The sequence below is a fragment of the Tasmannia lanceolata genome, unplaced genomic scaffold, assembly GCF_043159265.1.
Source record: "Tasmannia lanceolata isolate RefF3 unplaced genomic scaffold, GAP_Taslan_0.1 ptg000003l, whole genome shotgun sequence".
Classification (NCBI taxonomy): domain Eukaryota; kingdom Viridiplantae; phylum Streptophyta; class Magnoliopsida; order Canellales; family Winteraceae; genus Tasmannia; species Tasmannia lanceolata.
Window position 1 is genome coordinate 31,113,961 of NW_027518680.1, and position 13,538 is coordinate 31,127,498.

The 13,538-nt window shown below is 42.4% G+C and overlaps 8 non-coding genes across 8 annotated transcripts; all 8 read left to right on the top strand.

Moving 5' to 3' along the window:
- Positions 1-8,347: 8,347 nt before the first annotated feature.
- Positions 8,348-8,466, top strand: LOC143872125 (5S ribosomal RNA). Its single transcript, XR_013246882.1, has one exon. It is a non-coding gene; the product is annotated as a 5S ribosomal RNA (ribosomal RNA).
- Positions 8,467-9,063: 597 nt separating this feature from the next.
- On the top strand, positions 9,064-9,182 carry LOC143872126 (5S ribosomal RNA). The gene has a single exon (XR_013246883.1). It is a non-coding gene; the product is annotated as a 5S ribosomal RNA (ribosomal RNA).
- A 597-nt stretch (positions 9,183-9,779) lies between these two features.
- LOC143874321 (5S ribosomal RNA) lies at positions 9,780-9,898 on the top strand. Its single transcript, XR_013249005.1, has one exon. It is a non-coding gene; the product is annotated as a 5S ribosomal RNA (ribosomal RNA).
- Positions 9,899-10,495: 597 nt separating this feature from the next.
- LOC143872127 (5S ribosomal RNA) lies at positions 10,496-10,614 on the top strand. Its single transcript, XR_013246884.1, has one exon. It is a non-coding gene; the product is annotated as a 5S ribosomal RNA (ribosomal RNA).
- A 597-nt stretch (positions 10,615-11,211) lies between these two features.
- Positions 11,212-11,330, top strand: LOC143872128 (5S ribosomal RNA). The gene has a single exon (XR_013246885.1). It is a non-coding gene; the product is annotated as a 5S ribosomal RNA (ribosomal RNA).
- Positions 11,331-11,927: 597 nt separating this feature from the next.
- LOC143872129 (5S ribosomal RNA) lies at positions 11,928-12,046 on the top strand. Its single transcript, XR_013246886.1, has one exon. It is a non-coding gene; the product is annotated as a 5S ribosomal RNA (ribosomal RNA).
- A 597-nt stretch (positions 12,047-12,643) lies between these two features.
- On the top strand, positions 12,644-12,762 carry LOC143874509 (5S ribosomal RNA). Its single transcript, XR_013249187.1, has one exon. It is a non-coding gene; the product is annotated as a 5S ribosomal RNA (ribosomal RNA).
- A 597-nt stretch (positions 12,763-13,359) lies between these two features.
- LOC143874140 (5S ribosomal RNA) lies at positions 13,360-13,478 on the top strand. Its single transcript, XR_013248830.1, has one exon. It is a non-coding gene; the product is annotated as a 5S ribosomal RNA (ribosomal RNA).
- The last annotated feature ends 60 nt before the right edge of the window (positions 13,479-13,538 follow it).

Consider the following 13,538-nt stretch of genomic DNA (forward strand, 5'->3'; position numbering starts at 1 on the left):
TTTAGAGGGGTTTGAGGTAGTCTTGCTTGATCCTATAAGGATAAACCAGGGGAATGCCCTGTCGTTGAGCAAAGCAAGACTTCATCTGCTTTAGACATCCAGTTGAAGAGTAAAATTTTAAAGAGATAAGCATCAGACATCCTGTGGAGCTGATGAAATACTGAGAGAAGATTTTCGGACAAGGAGTTGTGGAATCTTGAGCATAAATCCAAGATCTTTGAGATGAGAGTGGAGCACAGTGGTTGAAGTTTTGCCAGAAAACCGCCAGACTCCTCGATAAAAAAAAAAATTCTAAGTCTTTGAACCTCAGCATTCAAGAGCTTGTACATCATATACATCAGGAGGCCATCATTGGACATTTGAGCCTTAATAGCCAAAATCCTAAAATCCTTTTGAGAACCCTTTGGGCCAACAATTTAAAGCCAATGTTTCTTTTCAAACACATTATAAATCCGGGGCATTTATGCACCCGAACTACGTCGGACCTGATCCTCATTTCTTCAGGGGTACGTAGGCAACTTGATTAATTCAAGTTCGGTCAAACCTTGGGATAAAATCCCTTTTCAAAATTTTGAAGCTAAATGCTAAACCATTCTTTGAAAAATCCTTAAGCGAACTACGCGGACCTGATCCTCCATTTTTGGGGTACGTAGGTAATCTGGCTAGACCAGATTCGGTCCAAATCCTTAGAACCTTAGGTATTTAACCCTTTTGAACCCGAGCCCACCTAGAAAGTCCTTCTGGTGAAACAAGTAAAGGTTCGAGGCGAATGAAAAGAAAAACAGAAAGAAAAGAATGAGAGTCTGAAGATCCGCTAGGTTGAAAACCCGAAAGGGCGGCCTAGAGAAAGGTGAAAGTCGTTTTTCTTGCTAAGTCAACAAGCAAAATGATTGACTTATCAGAAGGTAAGGGTAGTGGTATGCTGGATTGAAAACTTGAAGAGACAATCTAGTCAGAGGCAAATACTTCCCATGAAAAGTTGAGTTGAATAGAAGCAGAAGGAGTTCCTCAGTTACATAGAATTCCTAAGTTTGAGTACAAGCAAAAATTGAGATAAGTAGTTTTTTAGACTGAAAGCTTGGAAAGCAAAAGTTGAGATAAGTGGTCTTTTAGACTGAAAACTTGGAAGACATTAATTTTGACTTCTTCCGAAAAGACAAATCAAGGAGACAGAGAAGCAACCTCTACACAGGGCAGGATCCTGGAATCCGAGTAGTGTCGACAAGACTTGCTTTGATATCTTTTTTTAAACTAGGGGCATTAAGACTGAGCAATCCGAAGGGGTTAATAACCATGACGGAAATCCCGATGGAGGAAACTAGAGCCTCTTGACATGGTTTTCAAGAGTACTCTAAGAGTGCCTAGCCTTACCATAATAAAATAACACATTTTATCTAAGGGTGAATCAAAAGTGAGTCAAGTCCCTTGAGTAATTTGAGTCTTCTTTGATTGAGTCATTGGAAGTCTTGGTCTTATTTTTATCATTTTTTTCTCTCTCAATGTCCGAAGTGTTTGGCACTGGAAGAGCGAGAGTATACCTTTTTAAATGTGAAGAAAATTCAGAGTAGATCCTGGTTTAGAAATCAAGGAAAGGGCAAGAGACATTTTGTTCAAACTTGCCAAAGACATCAAAGCCTCAAGTAGTGAGCAATGGAAGGAAAAAATTCTCAGACTCATCCATTTGTGGATATCCATTTACCCATATACCAGAGAAAGAACCCATGCAAACTTGAATTTTCTTACCTATCCTGATTTTGCTCTCCTATGGATTCTGTCATGGAAGTAATCATACTAGGGGCATCTTTTATGACTTGAGTCATAAAAGATATCAAATACAAGAAAATTGAGATAAATATTTTCAGCAAATAGAGGCAAGAGAAGCTTGAACACTCTCTTGAATCAAATTCCTCAATTGAACTCATTCTTTCAAAGAGTCAATGTTTTAGAAAATCTAGTCCCCAGCGGAATCTAGAACCTACTTTTGCAATCTTCAAATCTTAACAGAATGCTTTTCCTCTCTTTAAAAGAGTCAATACCCAAAAATTCTTTCAAGTTATTTGAGTTTGGTTTTCAGCAATGATCATGCACTCCCATTTATTCTCGGCAGGAGATAGCTATGCTATCAATGAACTCGATATAAGATCGATAAAAAATTTTGTGTTGATTTGAGACTCTTTGAGTAGTTAAGGCCCTTTGAGTGTTACAGACTCTTCGGGTAATTGAGACTCTCTGAGTATAAATGTTTTGATTTGTTTTGAGACTCTTTGAGTAGTTGAGACCCTTTGAGTGTTACAGACTCTTCGGGTAGTTGAGACTCTTTGAGTATAAATGTTTTTGTGTTAATTTGAGACTCTTTGAGTAGTTGAGACCCTTTGAGTGTTACAGACTCTTCGGGTAGTTGAGACTCTTTGAGTATAAATGTTTTGTGTTGATTTGAGACTCTTTGAGTAGTTGAGACCCTTTGAGTGTTACAGACTCTTCGGGTAGTTGAGACTCTTTGAGTATAAATGTTTTGTGTTGATTTGAGACTCTTTGAGTAGTTGAGACCCTTCGAGTGTTACAGACTCTTCGGGTAGTTGAGACTCTTTGAGTATTAAATGTTTTGTGTTGATTTGAGACTCTTTGAGTAGTTGAGACCCTTCGAGTGTTACAGACTCTTCGGGTAATTGAGACTCTTTGAGTATAAATGTTTGGTGTTGATTTGAGACTCTTTGAGTAGTTGAGACCCTTCGAGTGTTACAGATTCTTCGGGTAGTTGAGACTCTTTGAGTATAAATGTTTTGTGTTGATTTGAGACTCTTTGAGTAGTTGAAACCCTTCGAGTGTTGCAGACTCTTCGGGTAATTGAGACTCTTTGAGTATAAATGTTTGGTGTTGATTTGAGACTCTTTGAGTATAAATGTTTTGTGTTGATTTGAGACTCTTTGAGTAGTTGAGACCCTTCGAGTGTTGCAGACTCTTCGGGTAGTTGAGGCTCTTTGAGTATAAATGTGTTTTGTGTTGATTTGAGACTCTTTGAGTAGTTGAGACCCTTCGAGTGTTGCAGACTCTTCGGGTAGTTGAGGCTCTTTGAGTATAAATGTGTTTTGTGTTGATTTGAGACTCTTTGAGTAGTTGGGACCCTTTGAGTGTTACAGACTCTTCGGGTAGTTAAGACTCTTTGAGTATAAATAGTTTTTGATGTATTTGAGACTCTTTGAGTAGTTGAGACCCTTTGAGTGTTACAGACTCTTCGGGTAGTTGAGACTCTTTGAGTATAAATAGTTTTTGATGTATTTGAGACTCTTTGAGTAGTTGAGACCCTTTGAGTGTTACAGACTCTTCGGGTAGTTGAGGCTCTTTGAGTATAAAAGTTTCTTTGATGTGTTTGAGACTCTTTTGAGACCCTTTGAGTGTTACAGACTCTTCGGGTAGTTGAGGCTCTTTGAGTATAAAGGTTTCTCTATGTAGTTGAGACTCTTTCGAGTATAAAGGTTTTTTGTGTGCGTTTGAGACTCTTTGAGTAGTTGAGACCCTTTGAGTGTTAGAGACTCTTCGGGTAGTTAGGGCTCTTTGAGTATAAAGATTTCTGTATTGTTTTGAAACTCTCAGAGTGTTACAGACTCTTTGAGTGATTGTTTTGAGACTCTCAGAGTGTTACAGACTCTTTGGGTGATTGTTTTGAAACTCCCAGAGTGTTACCGACTCTTTGAGTGATTGTTTCACATTTGTTCGGGTGATTGATTTATATTTGCATTGATAATGGTCTACATTCTCTAAAAATAATTTCATTGTGTTAGTTTTCTTAAAGCTTTGTTGTTAAAAAGAGTGTGTTTGTGTTTGCTTTAATAGAGCCCTTGCGTATTTGTTTTAGATAGTTGAGTCATGAGTATTAGGGAGAGACTATCTCTTTGAGATGTCTTAGTTGCCGAGTTAAGAGTTAGTGAGAGGCTATCTCTCTATTGTTGGTAGAGTTTTATCTTTGTGAATATCATTTTAAAGCTGAAAAAAACCAAAAAATTGTTTTGCTTTTGGGTCAGTCAAAATGTGTCGTCTGTTCAGCTTTGCCATTCGCGTGTTACACACGCTCTGCCAAAGAGGGGCATCTGTAGACACCCCATTTTGACCGGACCCAAGTTCGCTATGCTTGGGCGAAATCCCGTTCAATCATTTCCGCCATGTTTCACACTTTTCCGTTAAGTGTTGAGAGAGATTATTCCCAAGAATCCGAGCAAGAGAGAATTTGGATCCGATTGATGGGCCCGTCTTGAGCATTTGTTTAGATTTGGATCAAACAGGGTGGCCCGCGCATTGTTTTAGTGAAAAATGAGTTTTGAACCTACTTCGATCCAACACCTAAAGATGATCATCAAGAGAACGGTCAAGATCTCAGAGAAGTCGTTTTAACAACCAATTTTGTTACGATCATCAGGTTGAGTTACTCGGATCAGCCCATTGAAATGATTTAGGAGGACACAACCTACTTAGGTAGGGGACCCATCAATTGGATGGTCTGGATCGTCATAGAGGAATGATTTAAGGGGGCACAACCAATTTACATTGCGAACCACCATTCGAACGGTCAAGATCATCAATTGTCGCCCATCAAATGGACGGTTCGGATCATCAAATGGGAGTGATTTAAAAATGGGGTAACATATTCACATTTTGATCTATTGGATGGCTTGGATCAGCCCATAGGATTGATTAGCGGAGCACAAATTAAATCACATTGTCGCCCATCAAATGAACGGTTCCGATCATACTTTGGAGTGGGGCATATGATTTTATGCACAATTGGGAATTTGGTCACATATGGGACCCATTTGGATTATCTTTTACCTACTCAAAAGGACTTTAAAAAACATGCATGGGGCCACACACATGTCAAAATTCAATGTCCACAATGGTGGCCACCTACCATGGAATATGTCCACAATGGTGGCCACCTACCATGGAATAAGTCCACAATGGTGGCCACCACCCTCCCATTCCTTTGCTATAAATGGTTCAATGAGGGTGAGTAAGGAGGGAGAACTCATTTCTCTTCTATCATGTGTTCTAACAAAGTTGCTATGAGGGGTTGAAAAGAAAAAAAAAGAAAAGAAACAAGAAAAGAAGAAAAAGAAACAAAAAAGAAGCAAAAAGAGAAAGAAAGCGGAAGCGATCGCACGGAGGCGGAATTTTCGAGTTTTTCGGCTCTCGGATTCGGCGAGGATTTCGATCACAGGTAGGTACACCGTTCTCGGAATTTTTTTTAGAATTATTTGGTATATTTTCGGATTTTTGCATGATTTTTAACAAAGAAAACTAAACGATATACTAAACAGATTCCAAAAATAATGAAATTTCGTGGGAAAATAATATGATAATGATACATTCTACCATGAATTTGTGAGAATTTTTGGATTTTGTTTGGTATATTATTTTACGCATTCTTTGAAAATTATCAGATTTTGGGAAAATTGTTACTGACGTCAAATCACAGATAAAATTCTCCAAACTTTTACAGTAGTCTTAAATTCTATACTTCTTGCTTCTGTAAAATTTTTCAAGTGATTTGGATCTTGTTTCATATGAGCTGTAGTGTTAATTCATAATCTGGTTTGAAATTTGAAAAATCCGAAACTGATAGTAAATAGTTTTCTAAATTCATGGAAATCTCACAGCATGCTATTTTCACTTATCTCTTACTACTGTAGAAATTTCATGGAATTTAGATATCTATTTCTAGTAGTTTATGTGTTATTTTTGCAATCTGGTTAATTAATTTTTAAATCCATATTAAATATGAGTTTAATGTAAAAATCTGTAAAAATCTTCCAGTAAATTACATCTCATCATATCTTGTTGGTGGAGAAGTTTCAACTCATTTCGAGTTCGTTTGCAACAGCTTCACTTGTAAAATCACTCATATGGTTAAAAATTGGTAAAATCCATTAAAAAAATAAAAATTAAGTGAAAATCATCTTAAAATCTCTAAAGCACCTTCATCTTTGTGTGTGTTTGGGAGACCTGCCCGGTCTCATTCTCTCGTTAGTCCTCTTTGTGCGCCGTTTGGTTTTGGAAGAACGCCCTACTCGGCTTGGCTTCATACCCCTACCCTTATGGGTATTGGGTTGCACATTTGTTGCACCCTAGGGCTAGGTAGCTGTCCGGCCCGGCTGGGTGTTTTACCTCTGCCAAATGTGCAAATTCGTGTTTCCTTTTCTTTTAGAGAGTCTTTGACTCATCTATCCTTTAGTTGGTGTTATTGGAGTCTTTGACTCATGTTTCCATTTCTTTTAGAGAGTCTTTGACTCATTCGTTCTTTTGTTGTACTACTAGGAAGTCTTTGACTCATTGGTTCTTCTGTTGGCGTTATTTGGGAGTCTTTGACTCATTCCTCCTCTAAGTTGTAGTATTAGAGAGTCTCTGACTCATTTGTTCCCCTCTTTAGTGTTGTTAGTTCGGAGTTTCTCATTTAGAGTTGTTGATTACTTCGCTTTTGATTAGAGGCTAACTCAGTCTTATTAGAGCTTTGCTTGCTTAGGATCTTGGACCATTTTCTCTCTTCCTGGGACGCTATCTTTCTTGTTGTGGTTTGTCTCTTTGAGACGCTAGTTGCTTATTCGGGGTTTCCCCTTTTGCTTTAGGGCTTTGCCCTAGTTTGTGGTATTACTTGCGTGTTCCCTTTAAGATTAAAAATATTTTAAGGTCCTGAGCATTGGAAAAGCTATAAAATCCAAAAACATTAGAAATTTAAAACTCAAAAAACATTTGAAAACATCAAAAACCTTAAAAAAAATCTAAAGTGTTGAGTGTTTCTTTTAGAAGCGTATTAGGCGAGTTCGATTTTCGAACTACGTTGGCTTGATCCTCTTCCGAGGTACGTAGTGCAGCTTGGGATTTACATCCCAAGTCCAGCCAAACTTTTTTTGTAAATAAACGTTTTAAACCTTCTTCAAAAACCTTTAAAATATTGTTTTCAAAAGACCTTCCTCTAGAGTTAGGAGTTTCTCCTCGATAGAGAATTTTAGAGTTAGGATTTTTCTTTTGATAGGTTGTTTGATTGATTGTTTGCTGTGTGCTTGTTTTAGAGTTAGAGGTCTGTCCTAGAGTTATAGGAGCGCCTCCGTCCGGTCAGTTGGCGATCCACATCGCCGAGTGATGACTAGAGTAGGATACGCTAGTCCACCCTTGGTTTTCCTTAGGAAATACAGCCTAGTCACACATAGGTTGTAAGAACCACCTGCATCAGCGTAGGGCTAATCTGCATTTAGTTAGGGCATATAGGGTGTCCTAAAATTCACAATTCACTGGAATTTAAATAATCGTACAATAAACTTTAATAATTGGTCCGGTCTTTTAGATCGAGTTTAGGATATAGGGCTAGGTGTCTTAGGCATCATAACTTAGAATAGGCGCGAAGAACTACGTTGCCTTGATTCTCGTGGAGGCGGGGATACGTAGGCTTCTTTGGATGAATACCAGACCATCTGAGGACTCGGGCTAATCACTTTTAAAACTGTTGAAACAATCAAATCACTTAGGATTTTCCATGAAATTAGAATTTTAGGAGAACTTTCACTTAGATTGAATCCAAACCAATTAAGAAATCAAGATACACATTTAGGATTCACATTGAAATTAGATCATAGGATGCATGTCACATAGATAGCACATTAACAGAGAGTTGAATGAGCCATTAAAAATGAATTTAAAAGAGTTAACTTTTGGAATTGAAGACCGATTATCGGGCAGGAATGGTGCATGTGGTGGATAAATCCCCATACCTTCCATTCTTGTAACCAGGTAGCGAGTCTAGATTTCTGGTTAATTATGGGTCCTAGATCCCACATCTAGGTGGCGACTCTGTCAGTCTCTTTTGTGTAGAATTCGGATTGCCTTAGTGATCCCAAGTTCACATAAAAGACGAATTAAAATCAATAATGAAAGGCACACGCCAATCGCGTGGGTACGAGAGACCAAGGGATAGTGCGCGGCGGCTCGCGCCCCACGCCCCTCTCGCGGGATCGGGTCCCACAGTAACGTACAGGCTATAGCGGATGAGTGTACTAGTGGATGCGAGTCATGAATCCGGTCGGAAGGTGTTTACTGGCAGCGAGCTACCCTTGGTGCACAAATATCGTTCCGACGATAACTTTTGATCCGCCCGTCAGATCGTAGCGATTCTAATATTAATTCGGGGGTACTCGGGAAGATTCATCGCGCGATGACGGCCTTGGCGGTCATCCGGCTTCCCGACATGCTCGGATCGTCCATCCGGTGTCATCTAGCAGGATTTTTTCGCACTTTCATTTAAACGGACTTCGTACGACAATGCGAGTGGAAACTCTTTATTACTTTGACAATGGAGAGGCATGCTGGGTGCGATCATACCAGCACAAATGCACTGGATCCCATCAGAACTCCGAAGTTAAGCGTGCTTGGGCGAGAGTAGTACTAGGATGGGTGACCTCCTGGGAAGTCCTCGTGTTGCACCCCTGTCACTTTTTTCGGCTATCTACCACTTTTTTCGAACAATCTTTCGGTTCGGGAATATCAAAGCGAACTGAAACGCACGTTTAGTGCGTCGCCTCCTAGGTTTCGGTTCGGATCTTTTTATTTTCTTCCGGATGGTGAATTCGAAGACGTCCGGTCTTTATTATGGCGGGGTGATAGTGTCGTTTGATTCGATAAACGGAATTCGTTCTGACATTTCATTTGCGGTCAAATTATAGCGGGGGTTTGTTTAGATTCAGTGACGTACAGGCTATAGCGGATGAGTGTACTAGTGGATGCGAGTCATGAATCCGGTCGGAAGGTGTTTACTGGCCGTGAGCTACCCTTGGTGCACAAATATCGTTCCGACGATAACTTTTGATCCGCCCGTCAGATCGTAGCGATTCTTATATTGATTCGGGGGTACTCGGGAAGATTCATCGCGCGATGACAGCCTTGGCGGTCATACGTCTTCCCGACATGCTCGGATCGTCCATCCGGTGTCATCTAGCAGGATTTTTTCGCACTTTCATTTAAACGGACTTCGTACGACAATGCGAGTGGAAACTCTTTATTACTTTGACAATGGAGAGGCATGCTGGGTGCGATCATACCAGCACAAATGCACTGGATCCCATCAGAACTCCGAAGTTAAGCGTGCTTGGGCGAGAGTAGTACTAGGATGGGTGACCTCCTGGGAAGTCCTCGTGTTGCACCCCTGTCACTTTTTTCGGCTATCTACCACTTTTTTCGAACAATCTTTCGGTTCTGGAATATCAAAGCGAACTGAAACGCACGTTTAGTGCGTCGCCTCCTAGGTTTCGGTTCGGATCTTTTTATTTTCTTCCGGATGGTGAATTCAAAGACGTCCGGTCTTTATTATGGCGGGGTGATAGTGTCGTTTGATTCGATAAACGGAATTCGTTCTGACATTTCATTTGCGGTCAAATTATAGCGGGGGTTTGTTCAGATTCAGTGAGGTACAGGCTATAGCGGATGAGTGTACTAGTGGATGCGAGTCATGAATCCGGTCGGAAGGTGTTTACTGGCCGTGAGCTACCCTTGGTGCACAAATATCGTTCCGACGATAACTTTTGATCCGCCCGTCAGATCGTAGCGATTCTTATATTGATTCGGGGGTACTCGGAAAGATTCATCGCGCGATGACGGCCTTGGCCGTCATCCGGCTTCCCGACATGCTCGGATCGTCCATCCGGTGTCATCTAGCAGGATTTTTTCGCACTTTCATTTAAACGGACTTCGTACGACAATGCGAGTGGAAACTCTTTATTACTTTGACAATGGAGAGGCATGCTAGGTGCGATCATACCAGCTCAAATGCACTGGATCCCATCAGAACTCCGAAGTTAAGCGTGCTTGGGCGAGAGTAGTACTAGGATGGGTGACCTCCTGGGAAGTCCTCGTGTTGCACCCCTGTCACTTTTTTCGGCTATCTACCACTTTTTTCGAACAATCTTTCGGTTCTTGAACATCGATGCGAACTGAAACGCACGTTTATTGCGACGCCTCCTACGTTTCGGTTCGGATCTTTTTATTTTCTTCCGGATGGTGAATTCAAATACCTCCGGTCTTTATTACGGCGGGGTGATAGTGTCGTTTGATTCGATAAACGGAATTCGTTCTGACATTTCATTTGCGGTCAAATTATAGCGGGGGTTTGTTTAGATTCAGTGAAGTACAGGCTATAGCGGATGAGTGTACTAGTGGATGCGAGTCATGAATCCGGTCGGAAGGTGTTTACTGGCCGTGAGCTACCCTTGGTGCACAAATATCGTTCCGACGATAACTTTTGATCCGCCCGTCAGATCGTGGCGATTCTTATATTGATTCGGGGGTAATCGGGAAGATTCATCGCGCGATGACAGCTCTGGCGGTCATCCGGCTTCCCGACATGCTCGGATCGTCCATCCGATGGCATCTAGCAGGATTTTTTCGCACTTTCATTTAAACGGACTTCGTACGACAATGCGAGTGGAAACTCTTTATTACTTTGACAATGGAGAGGCATGCTGGGTGCGATCATACCAGCACAAATGCACTGGATCCCATCAGAACTCCGAAGTTAAGCGTGCTTGGGCGAGAGTAGTACTAGGATGGGTGACCTCCTGGGAAGTCCTCGTGTTGCACCCCTGTCACTTTTTTCGGCTATCTACCACTTTTTTCGAACAATCTTTCGGTTCGGGAATATCAAAGCGAACTGAAACGCACGTTTAGTGCGTCGCCTCCTAGGTTTCGGTTCGGATCTTTTTATTTTCTTCCGGATGGTGAATTCGAAGACGTCCGGTCTTTATTATGGCGGGGTGATAGTGTCGTTTGATTCGATAAACGGAATTCGTTCTGACATTTCATTTGCGGTCAAATTATAGCGGGGGTTTGTTCAGATTCAGTAACGTACAGGCTATAGCGGATGAGTGTACTAGTGGATGCGAGTCATGAATCCGGTCGGAAGGTGTTTACTGGCAGCGAGCTACCCTTGGTGCACAAATATCGTTCCGACGATAACTTTTGATCCGCCCGTCAGATCGTAGCGATTCTTATATTGATTCGGGGGTACTCGGGAAGATTCATCGCGCGATGACAGCCTTGGCGGTCATCCGTCTTCCCGACATGCTCGGATCGTCCATCCGGTGTCATCTAGCAGGATTTTTTCGCACTTTCATTTAAACGGACTTCGTACGACAATGCGAGTGGAAACTCTTTATTACTTTGACAATTGAGAGGCATGCTGGGTGCGATCATACCAGCACAAATGCACTGGATCCCATCAGAACTCCGAAGTTAAGCGTGCTTGGGCGAGAGTAGTACTAGGATGGGTGACCTCCTGGGAAGTCCTCGTGTTGCACCCCTGTCACTTTTTTCGGCTATCTACCACTTTTTTCGAACAATCTTTCGGTTCTGGAATATCAAAGCGAACTGAAACGCACGTTTAGTGCGTCGCCTCCTAGGTTTCGGTTCGGATCTTTTTATTTTCTTCCGGATGGTGAATTCGAAGACGTCCGGTCTTTATTATGGCGGGGTGATAGTGTCGTTTGATTCGATAAACGGAATTCGTTCTGACATTTCATTTGCGGTCAAATTATAGCGGGGGTTTGTTTAGATTCAGTGACGTACAGGCTATAGCGGATGAGTGTACTAGTGGATGCGAGTCATGAATCCGGTCGGAAGGTGTTTACTGGCCGTGAGCTACCCTTGGTGCACAAATATCGTTCCGACGATAACTTTTGATCCGCCCGTCAGATCGTAGCGATTCTTATATTGATTCGGGGGTACTCGGGAAGATTCATCGCGCGATGACAGCCTTGGCGGTCGTCCGGCTTCCCGACATGCTCGGATCGTCCATCCGGTGTCATCTAGCAGGATTTTTTCGCACTTTCATTTAAACGGACTTCGTACGACAATGCGAGTGGAAACTCTTTATTACTTTGACAATGGAGAGGCATGCTGGGTGCGATCATACCAGCACAAATGCACTGGATCCCATCAGAACTCCGAAGTTAAGCGTGCTTGGGCGAGAGTAGTACTAGGATGGGTGACCTCCTGGGAAGTCCTCGTGTTGCACCCCTGTCACTTTTTTCGGCTATCTACCACTTTTTTCGAACAATCTTTCGGTTCGGGAATATCAAAGCGAACTGAAACGCACGTTTAGTGCGTCGCCTCCTAGGTTTCGGTTCGGATCTTTTTATTTTCTTCCGGATGGTGAATTCGAAGACGTCCGGTCTTTATTATGGCGGGGTGATAGTGTCGTTTGATTCGATAAACGGAATTCGTTCTGACATTTCATTTGCGGTCAAATTATAGCGGGGGTTTGTTTAGATTCAGTGACGTACAGGCTATAGCGGATGAGTGTACTAGTGGATGCGAGTCATGAATCCGGTCGGAAGGTGTTTACTGGCCGTGAGCTACCCTTGGTGCACAAATATCGTTCCGACGATAACTTTTGATCCGCCCGTCAGATCGTAGCGATTCTTATATTGATTCGGGGGTACTCGGGAAGATTCATCGCGCGATGACAGCCTTGGCGGTCATCCGTCTTCCCGACATGCTCGGATCGTCCATCCGGTGTCATCTAGCAGGATTTTTTTGCACTTTCATTTAAACGGACTTCGTACGACAATGCGAGTGGAAACTCTTTATTACTTTGACAATGGAGAGGCATGCTGGGTGCGATCATACCAGCACAAATGCACTGTATCCCATCAGAACTCCGAAGTTAAGCGTGCTTGGGCGAGAGTAGTACTAGGATGGGTGACCTCCTGGGAAGTCCTCGTGTTGCACCCCTGTCACTTTTTTCGGCTATCTACCACTTTTTTCGAACAATCTTTCGGTTCTGGAATATCAAAGCGAACTGAAACGCACGTTTAGTGCGTCGCCTCCTAGGTTTCGGTTCGGATCTTTTTATTTTCTTCCGGATGGTGAATTCAAAGACGTCCGGTCTTTATTATGGCGGGGTGATAGTGTCGTTTGATTCGATAAACGGAATTCGTTCTGACATTTCATTTGCGGTCAAATTATAGCGGGGGTTTGTTCAGATTCAGTGACGTACAGGCTATAGCGGATGAGTGTACTAGTGGATGCGAGTCATGAATCCGGTCGGAAGGTGTTTACTGGCCGTGAGCTACCCTTGGTGCACAAATATCGTTCCGACGATAACTTTTGATCCGCCCGTCAGATCGTAGGGATTCTTATATTGATTCGGGGGTACTCGGAAAGATTCATCGCGCGATGACGGCCTTGGCGGTCATCCGGCTTCCCGACATGCTCGGATCGTCCATCCGGTGTCATCTAGCAGGATTTTTTCGCACTTTCATTTAAACGGACTTCGTACGACAATGCGAGTGGAAACTCTTTATTACTTTGCCAATGGAGAGGCATGCTGGGTGCGATCATACCAGCTCAAATGCACTGGATCCCATCAGAACTCCGAAGTGAAGCGTGCTTGGGCGAGAGTAGTACTAGGATGGGTGACCTCCTGGGAAGTCCTCGTGTTGCACCCCTGTCACTTTTTTCGGCTATCTACCATTTTTTTCGAACAATCTTTCGGTTCTGGAACATCG